General features: G+C 41.2%; 1 long non-coding RNA gene across 1 annotated transcript; it reads right to left on the bottom strand.

The window, feature by feature from the left end:
• Nucleotides 1-7,789: 7,789 nt before the first annotated feature.
• Nucleotides 7,790-9,850, bottom strand: LOC144341231 (uncharacterized). The gene is made up of 2 exons (XR_013418105.1): nucleotides 9,477-9,850; nucleotides 7,790-7,916 (listed from the first exon to the last, which is right to left on the bottom strand). It is a non-coding gene; the product is annotated as an uncharacterized LOC144341231 (long non-coding RNA).
• Between the last annotated feature and the right edge of the window lie 537 nt (nucleotides 9,851-10,387).

Below are 10,387 nucleotides of genomic sequence, written 5' to 3'. Positions count from 1 at the left end.
TGCCCAGCCTGAAGAGCTGCTTTTTAAAACATTTATCAGCAGACCGCTGCCACCTACCACTGAGATGCTGAAGTAAGGGCTCGTGTTACTAAGGATAATGTAGTGTGTCTCTGCCTCTGGGCATGTTGCGGTGAATAAAGGTTGAGAATTCAATGCCCTAGAGTATGTGGAGAAAGATGCTGGGTGCTGCAAGATCTGTGTTCTCCAGCAGGGTCAGATGTGTGATGACCCCAGGTATAATGATGAGCTTAGCTCTGTTTCCATGAAAAAGCACTATGGAAAGCCCTGTTGGGTGGAGACACCAAAGAGCATTGGACACATTCTCTGCCTTTGGGATGTTTCTGAGTTGGATGATAGACAAGTGATAGACCACAAAACAGTGAATAATATATAATATACAATAACATTTGAAGAGGTGCCAGATGACTGGGGCAGATCATAAGTACTCAGTGGAGTCGGAGGAGAATTGATTGAGTGACTCCTATTGTGACAGGCACAGTGCCAGGTTCTGGAGATTCAAGTAAGCAAGACAGACCTGATTGCTGGCTGACCTTGAAGTACCCACCATCTAGTGCAGTGTCTCTCAAGGTGTGGTCTGGTGACCACCTGCATCAAAGAAGTCATGAATAATAACATGTATTAAGGGCATATTATATGCCAGTCACTGAACTAAGTGCTTTACATGGATTATAATTTTATTCTCAGACAAACCATATATTTGACCTATTATTATTATCCCCACTTTACAGATGAGAAAACTGAGACAACAGAAGCTAATTACCTTGCCCAAGATCATACTATTATAAAACAGCAAAGCCGTGACTCAAACCCGGAACCCCATGCCCTTAACCTACATTAAAAAGACTGATTCCTACAGCCCAGAGTAACTGAAACAGAATCTCTGGGACTGGATCCCCCAAATTTTACATTTTTAATTGGTTCCCTAAGTGACTGTAATTCCTACAAATATTGAGACCTAATGGCCTAGAGATCAAGTTAGACAATGCAACAAGCAATTATGAAAATAGCATTTGGTAAGTGTTGTGGAAGGGAAAAAGACAGGATGCTAAAGGAATGCTTACCTTAGATGTGGTCAGGGAATGCTTCCGAAGAGAATTGCTCGCACCTGCACAAAAGTAGGCATTTTCCATTTTCTTTTATCCCTATCTGGGAGCTTCTGAGAAAACTTTCAAGTAACAGGGCCAGAGGAAAGAAAGCTTTACGGCCTTTGAAGACGTAAAAGAAATCCACTGTGGCTAGAGGGTTGGAAGGTGAGACTCTTGCTTAAGAGATGAGGCCAAAGTGACAGGCAGAAGTGAGTCAGGGTTAGCAGTGGCTCTGTGTTAGATCCGGAAGGGTTTTATTTATAACTCATGTTCAGAAATGTGGACAATAAGTAGAGGTTAAAGGATTTTAAAAAGTGGAGTGACATGGTCAGGTTGGGTGTTTGAAGGTCACAGGTTTCAACAGTGTATGCATTCTATGAGCACAAGGGTTGTAAATTGTTCTCTACATTGAGGTCACCACTGTGGTTCCTTCTGTCTCAGGAGGCTACAAATTCCTTCCCATCAATTGGGACACTGTTTTCTCTAATACACTCCTAGAATTTCACCACCCTATCCCCCTCACCCTTGGCTTGTTCACATGCCAAGCCCTTTACACAGCATCACATTTGATTCTTACAACCATATTTATGTGTAAAGAAAGCAAGAGTCAGAGAGGTTAAGTAATGTGCCCAAGGCCATAGAGCTGGAGATATAGAACTTGAAAACAGGTATTTTTTGTTCCCAAAGCTCTTGCCCTTACCACTGTACTTAACTGGGTCCAAATCTATACAATTGAAGTGAAACCAGACTCTTCTAGGGTTCCTATATAATAAAACCCACATGGAGATTTCAAAAGGTCTCAATTCCCCCCTTAATCTTCCATGCCACAGGTAGCTATGAATGAATAAAAACTAATTGCACCAGATAGGACTAGTTCAGCTCACAATGACAGAAACACAATTCAAAGTGACTTAAGCCAACAACTTAAATGGCTCATGGAAATAACAAGCCTGATTTTGAACCCAATAAGTCATAAGGCCTTGGTCACTCCCACTCCATCTCTGCTTTGCCTCTCTCTGTGTGGCTTATCTGCAGTGAGTTCTCTTCTGGTGACAGGTTAGACAATAGCAGCTGCAGCTTGCAGCTTACCTGCTTAGTCACTTCAGCTGGAAAAGTGCCTTTCACAGTGGATTCAGAGAAAGTTCTATCCAAGAGTTCCATTGGTTAGATCTGGGCCCCTCCAGAGAGAGTGAGGTCAACCCCGCTTGATCACAATGTCTAAGAGTTTTTACGCTTAGACTAACTCTTAGATTACTTTTTACTCTTTGACTAGCACTCCAAAGGGAAATGAGATGCTCTTATGAAAGGAAGAACTGTGTAGTAAGCAGGGGAAAAATAGGTTTCCAGAACTCCACAGAATTTCCTAATCCCACCTACTTAGACCCAGTAAGATCACACTGGCTTCACTTTTCCTACAAACTTCTGAGTTTCTCCAATGGCAGTGATAATGTGAGACTTTTCTTGATGAGAACTGCCAGAAAAAATATCTGATTCCTTTTTTTTGGATTTTGTGTACTTTACAGGAAAGAAATTAAAGAAAGACCAAAGGAAAGTAGAGTCCTTGATTTTATGAGAAATAGAAAATAATGTACTTAAATAATTGGAAATGTTAATAATAATGTAACAAACATGAAGGACGAGAATATTATTCAGTTAACCAAAGATCTGAGGTCAAAGAGAATGAACAAAGTTGGAGGAAAAAAAAAATTCTAAAAATCAAGATGTCAATTATGGGAAAATTAGTCAATGATGGATGTTTCAAGAAAGTAGAAATCAATTAACATAATCAAGATTTCTATGTTAATATTGCTGTGCTAACAAGTATGCTGCTTTTTCCAACATGACAAGTGACAGAACAAGCCAAGCAAGAAAGAAAAAGATTTTCCTTTACCTACTGGGTCCTCTATCACCATGACAATGTTGCAAGTGAAAAGCAGTTATGTTCATAATGTTATAATCTATATTTTTCTCTTCTACCTTCATTATTTTTCAAAGTTCAAGATGATGACAGTAAATTGTATTTACTTTATTCCATACAGATTTCTCTTGCTTTAAAATTGTTGGTGACTATAGGTGATATTTGATATGAGAAGAAAATAATTATTTTTCCACGTTTGAATGAAGAGCACTTTATCATTTGGGGATAATTCCATCCTCCAACTGCATGTGAGAAGTATCTCACAGAGGACTTCATCTGTCCGCTCCTGTCCCCAGCACAGAGCGTGAGAAATTACCTCTGCAGTTTCAGATACTCTCTTACAATCTAGTAGTTTAATTTTTTATGATAATAAAATAGGTGGTCATATTAATCCAATCACAATTATCATGATCTTTAAAATCATCAAAATAGTTACTGTTTATTTAGTGCTTTTCGTGTGCCAGACACTATGCTAAACACCTCCTGTGTCCTATTTTATTATAGGAAAAACTGAGGCTTAGAAAGCTCAATTACTTGCTTAAGGGGATGAATCTAGGAATTAGCAGAACAAAGATTCACATATTGGGTTGTTTATCCTGGTTGGCACCCCACGTTAATGAAAACCAACCATGAATTAAATGCATACTAGGCCAATTAGCCTCATGATGCTCTAAGGCCAAAGAATTCATTCCTGTCTTTTGCGACTGAAATAATTACTCAAAAAGGAAACTGAACAAGAGCATGTTCTTCAGCTTTTACAAGCCCCGCTCACAATGTGTACAGTGATAATCAGCATTGTCCTCCTCATATGTGAGGCTTAGTATAGGATTATTTTATATTCACAAATTATAATTACCTACCCATTATGCAAAGGGCACTAAACCTGTAATTTTGGGAAGAACAATTATGAGTTAAGGTATAGCCGTTGTTTCAAAGAGTTTACAATATGGAGCAGGGGTAGCAGCTCAGAGAAGCACTCTACAAGTGAAACATTTAGAAAAACACCACAAAAGAGCTATAAAGTATCATAGGAGTTCAAAGACAGGGAGGAATCTCATGCATTTATGGAAAGGCTTCCCAAAGGATGTACCATTTGACAGAGTCCTGGAATATTGGGTAGGATATCAACATGCACAGAAGAAAGGAAAGAAGGGAAGGCCAGACAGAAAGGATGGCATAAGAAAAGGCAAGTACCCTGTAACTGTGTGGTCAGGCACCCACACTCACAGGATGGATAAAATAGCCCAGTCTGGCTTGAGATAAACATGTGTATGGAGGGAGTAATGACAGGCAAGGTCAGAAACAGGCTGGAGATATTGTGCTCAGCTATTATGGTTAAGCTGAAAAGCTGGGTTCAGTTTGCCCAGCAGACCACTGAGCAATGAGCAACCGGACTGGATAAAAAACTATTCAAAGCTGGTCGCGGTGGCTCGAGCCTAGTACTTTGGGAGGCTGAGGCAGCCAGATCACCTGAGGTTGGGAGTTCAAGACCAACCTGAACAACATGGAGAAACTCCATCTCTACTAAAAATACAAAGCTAGGGGAGTGTTGTGGCCCATGCCTTTAATCCCAGCTACTTGGGAGGCTGAGGCAGGAGAACTGCTGGAACCCGGGATGTAGAGGTTGCAGTGAGCCGACATCAAGCTGGGCACTCCAGCCTGGGCAACAAGAGTGAAGCTCCGTCTCAAAAAAACAAAAACCAAAAAAGCAACTATTCAATTGAAATAATGTGACCAGGTTGTTAGGATAACAACTAACAAAGTAGTTGGGCCAGTGCTTCTTGAGTTTAAAGTTCCTAAGAATCACCTGGACATCTTTTTAAAATACACGTTCAGATTCAGTAATTTTGAGCTGGAAACTGAGATTCTGAATTTGTGGCAGGCTCCCACATTAATATGAAGCTGGTGGTCCACAGACCATACTTTGAATAGCAAGGGATTACAGTTTAAATAATTCACCAGGAGATATGAAAAAGTTAAAGTAATTCCAGATTTTTAGAGTTTATTTTAAAATAAATTTGCTCTAATACTTCTTTACTTTTAAGCAAGAATTCAAAAATATAAGTCTGTATAAAATGATTCATAAGATATCCTTGGGCATTTAGCCATCATTTATTACCAGTCAGTTATTTGCCCAGATATTTTTTGTTGTTTTGCATTTAAAACTGCAAATCTGAAATTTCCATCTGCATCTTCTCCTGTTCTCCCATTGTTTAACTCTTTAAATACAATCTGAAAGAAATAAACAAATTAAAAATGAGGTCATTTAGGCAATTTGTGGTTTCTGCTACAGATTTTTGTTATCTTAAAAGGAAGCAGAAAACATGTGGATGTATAAATAGAGGTGTAGAACACAAGTTCACAGAAATTTATTCTCTCACTGTATAAGGATGAGCTCCCATTTAGAATGCAGGGCTTAAAGCTGGTTGCCTTACTGAGAAGTGGGATACTAGTTATGCTAAGGACAAGTGGAGCAATTTAGGTCTTCCTGTCACTGGCTGTGGACCAGATGCTGGGGCTTTGGCCTCTGGAGCAAATTAAAACTGAAGGCATTTAATAGCAACCTAAATCTTAAAGGCTGAAATAGAAAACACAGCAGAGGACTTAAAACTGGGTCAAGGAGGAAACTCTAGTAAACCTTTTGAAATGGCTGACTTTTCAAACACTGTAAGTATTATTCTTCAGATAAGTCATTTCAAAAGGAAAGAATGTTTTTCCCAAGTGGTATCTTTTCTGCCCCTAAAACAAGATATGGAGGCAGTCGTGCATAGAAAACCATAGGAATAAAATTCAAGCCAGCTTCTGCAATACCCAACCTTGCTTTCCTACCCCTTCCATGTTATGCTGCCTCCTGGCCACATGATGTCATGAAGACAGGAGCAAATTGCCCCAAGGTGAGAAGCACCCATAAGGGAACAGATTACACTATGGTTTGGGGTCATTGTAATTTTATCCATTTTCGATGGATTGCTTGGCTGATGTGACTGACTGAACAGGTGGTGGCAGTGTCCATGCATAAGTCCTGGTCACTTCCCTGTTCAATGCCCACTTACATACCAAGGAAGAGATTGGCTAAGTGGAATTGACAATCTAGACCAAGGTTAGAGGAGGTTTCACCCACACTCTCTAAAAATCTCATGGCATTCTCTTTCTTGCAATGATGTTCCTTTGAGAGTAAAGAAATATAATCTTCTCTATTCCACCTGCATATTTTTCTCTAAAAAACTTAATAGATCACAAATAGGAAATATCATAAAGTGAATGAGTCATCAATCATTCTTATGTCAGATTAATGTAATACATGTGGGACAAGAAATTGCTGGAGCCATGAGAGTTTTCATTGAAAACAATGTTTATGGCAGACAGCCATTGTGTGACATCTTCAGTCCCTTTGAGAAAGCCTGCCCCACTGAAAAAAGGAGCCCCAAGTAGTAGTTCCACTAGGACCAGCAATGTTCCGGCCACATGACCTGACATAGCACAAAAACTACCAGTCTTCAGACTGCCCTAGACCTGTGATGTGACTTTACACAAAAAGCTCTGTGAAAGGAGAGATGATGATAATAACTAGGTTGCAAGTCAAGAATTTGGACTGGGAAAATATCGGGAGAATCAGCACTGGAGAAAAAAAGCAAGAAGACACAAAGACCATCAGAAACAGCATAGTGAGCCATAGAAAAGTTGTGTTGGCCGGGCGCGGTGGCTCACGCCTGTAATCCCAACACTTTGGGAGGCTGAGATGGGAAGATCACGAGGTCAGGAGATTGAGACCATCCTGGCTAACATGGTGAAACCCCTTCTCCACTAAAAATACAAAAAAATTAGCCCAGCGTGGTGGCAGGTGCCCATAGTCCCAGCTACTCAGGGGGCTGAGGCAAGAGAATGGCGTGAACACGGGAGGCAGGGTTTGCAGCAGTGAGCTGAGATCGTACCACTGCACTCCAACCTGGGCAATGGAGCAAGACTCTGTCTCAAAAAAAAAAAGCTCTTCAGAGAGGAGTGTTCTATGTTCTATGTTGTAAATAACCACACTGTATCTGATTTCAAGCTACCAATGGGATGTCACTGCATACAAAGTTGGAAAAAGGTGTGTACAATCTGCTCTTGTGAGCTGGTAGGAGCTGTCTCCAACATGTCATTAATGAGTGGGTAAATGGGGATTATAATCTCTGGGGCAATTATATAGTATGCAGTTGAAAAGCACCCCAGATGATTCTGAGAAGTTCCTTTAAGGGGATCTCTATCCTCCTCCTCTACCTCTGAGAATTATTTTTGTAGATTCTTAACAAACGCAGCAAGCTGCTGGGATTTGTTGGAAGGGTACAAGTGATATAGGTGCTTATTCTTTCAGGGTTTTATTCAGATGCTTTGGGTCGGGTGGCAGTGTAAGCCAGGATATTAAGAGCAGCTTGGGTGTTAAAACATAGGTTTATTGATAATGCTCCTGTGGATGCCAATTGTAACCATCATAGCAAGTGTGTCCATGGTCATTGGTGGAACTGGGAATTCCTCAGATGGATTTTAAACAATTGGAGAGTTCCATTGTTAGATGGTTTTATATTTTATCAACGTTTATTGATGAAGGTATGCATTGAACTACCCAAAGTTTTATTTTTAACTACCTTCCAACATACATGTGCATTAGCTCATTTAATCCTCAGAACAACCTTTATGAGGTAGGCACTATTACCATCTCTTTTATAGACAAGGAAACGGAAGTGTCTTAGTCTGTTTGTGTTGCTGAAAAGGAATACCTCACACTGAGTAATTTATAAAGAAAAGAGATTTATTTGGCTTATGGTTCTGCAGGATGTACAAAAAGCATGGCACCAACATACACTTCTGATGAGGGCCTCTGGAAGCTCCCCCTCTTGGTGGAAGGTGAAGCAGAGCTGTCAAGTACAAAAATCACATGGTAAGAGAGGGAGCAAGAGAGAGAGAGGAAGGTGGTGCCAGGCTCTTTTTAACAACCAGCTGTCTTGGGAACAAAGTGAGAACCCCCCCATCCTAAAGGGAGGGAGGGCAATAATCTATTTATGAGGGATCTGCCCCATGACCCAAACACGCTCCATTAGGCCCCACCTCCAACATTGGGGATCAAATTTCAATTTGAGATTGGAGCGGTCGAATATTCAAACTATTGCAGGAAGCACAGGGAGAAAGGGTAAATTGCTCAAGTGCACACAGGTGGTTGACTGGAGAACTGGGATTTGAACCTGGACCTGGGTGACCAGATGCAGAACTCTGAAGTGCTCCATAGGCTCTCACTGCAGGCTGTGAATTGGGGCAGAGGTTGGGTGAATGGAGACTGGTGGTGCAATGTCACCTTGCATTCACTCATATGCCTTTAATCCCATATGAAAGGACTGTGCACGTCAGTAACTATGATGTTTCCTAGGAAGGCACTGGCTATCTTGCTTCAGACTTCCTCTGGAGAAGACGCTCTTGTTCAGCCTCATTCTGTGAGACAGTAGCACTCTTTCCTCGAGAATTTCTGTAGTAGCCTAGTCACACCACACTAAATGTGGCAGAGAGGGTTAGTTATCCTCCAATCTTCGTTCTTTCCTTTTTACATATGAACAGAAGTTCTAGCTGGCTATATAGCTAACAGAAGCCCTATTTCTCAGCTTCCTTTGCAGCTTTGTGTGTCACTGGATACAGAAGAAGTGTACAAGGCAATATCTGGGTTGTGCCTCCAAAGGGAATTGTGTACCCTCTCCTTTCCAATTCCTTCTTGTTGGACAAGATGGTAGACATTGTGAGTTGGAAGACATGCACTGAAGCCTGGACTCTTGACAACTTTGAGGAGAAAAGCTACAATATCAGCTTGGAGTTTTATGGAAAAGAAATCAATTTTGAGCTGCCTAATTTACTTTTAGCACTCTGTGTCACAACATCTAAGTCTATCTAAGATGTCAGGAGTTCCTTGGCTTTTGGTATATTGTAGTGTTTACCTTACCTTCCTTATAAAGACCTTTCTTTTTTCTTTTGCTTACATAGACCCTTTCATTCTTCTAATATGAGCTGCTCTCCAGTCAGCCAAAGACACCCCTGTCTTCAATTGTTCTCATTGAGTATTCGTTTTTCCAATTTTACATATAACCCCCATTCCCAGAGCCCTATTTCTTTTGGTCTCTGACTGAAGCAGAGCCATGTGTATTGAGATGAAGATAAGCAGGAGATTCAGCTAATGTCTAGGGAAGATGGTGAGCAAGACAAGGGACTGGGTAAAAGCCAAATGTCAGATGAAGCAGCGAAACAAATATCTGTTTGCAGGGAAAAGGTAGGGATCAGGAAGAAATGGGGTTTATATAAAACTGAGTTTAAAATTCAGGCAGATAAATAGGAACAGAGACCAAGGAGAATTTGGAAGTTAAAATGCAGCAGTGAAAGTCAGATATGCAATGGGGAGACAAAAAATTGCCTCGGGTAGGAAGCGCTTCAGAGCTTACCTGTTGTAGCAGGAACTCATAGCTGACTCAGGCTGAAATCCAAGAACCCAGCCATGTAGCAATGACAGGTCCTGAACTAGCCTCCCAGAATTTTTCATGTGAGAGCTTAAAGTATGCATCGGCCTTTCTCCTCAAATGGGAACTATTGTAACAGATTCTATGCACAGACTCCTTCAACATCCCTTCCAGTCTCTTTTTCCTTTGTTCACAGCAGAGGTAGGAGAGTTAGAGAGATCCCCCTGATGCCTGGTTGTGGCTACAGGCTAGGTTCTGTAGAGCAGATGCAGCCACATGCTACGGTGAAGGCGGAAGCCCTGGCTTTGCCTTGGTCTCTTCTTCCTTCATGGTAGCCTGTGGCTGCATCTGCTCAGAGAGCTCAGCTTTCTTTGCAAGTGGGGTAGCCAAAGCATGCTTCCCCTTGGTATCTTTAGCAGGGTTTGCACTCTCTGGTCCCTGGTGTCACTGGTGCAGAGTGATGGGCAACTGCATCAGTGATTTCCACCGGAATGTCCCTTGGGTGGTTGATTATTTCTTCCGGCTGCTGCACATTATCTAACCCTGGCTTACTGGTCCTGCAAGAAATTCTATAAGCCACCTAATAAATTCCTTTTTGCTTAAAATAGTAAGAGTGGCTTACATTGTTCACAATGACATTCCTGGCTGATATACACATTTTTCCCCCGTCTCTCTTTACTTTTTTCTTTTTTTCAAGATTTTATTTTTACATTCCAGGGTACATGTACAGGATGTGCAGGTGTTTTACATAAGTAAATATGTGCCATGGTGTCTTGGTGGGTCACTGGATTAAGAAGTGTACTGTGCAATATCTGGGTTGCAATATCTGTGCAATATCAACCCATCACCTAGGTGTTAAACCCCGCGTGCACTAGCTGTTTTTTCTGATGCTCTCC

Source organism: Macaca mulatta, chromosome 6 (assembly GCF_049350105.2).
Source record: "Macaca mulatta isolate MMU2019108-1 chromosome 6, T2T-MMU8v2.0, whole genome shotgun sequence".
NCBI lineage: Eukaryota > Metazoa > Chordata > Mammalia > Primates > Cercopithecidae > Macaca > Macaca mulatta.
The sequence above is the reverse complement of the archived record's forward strand: the minus strand, read 5'-3'. Positions and strand labels throughout refer to the sequence as shown.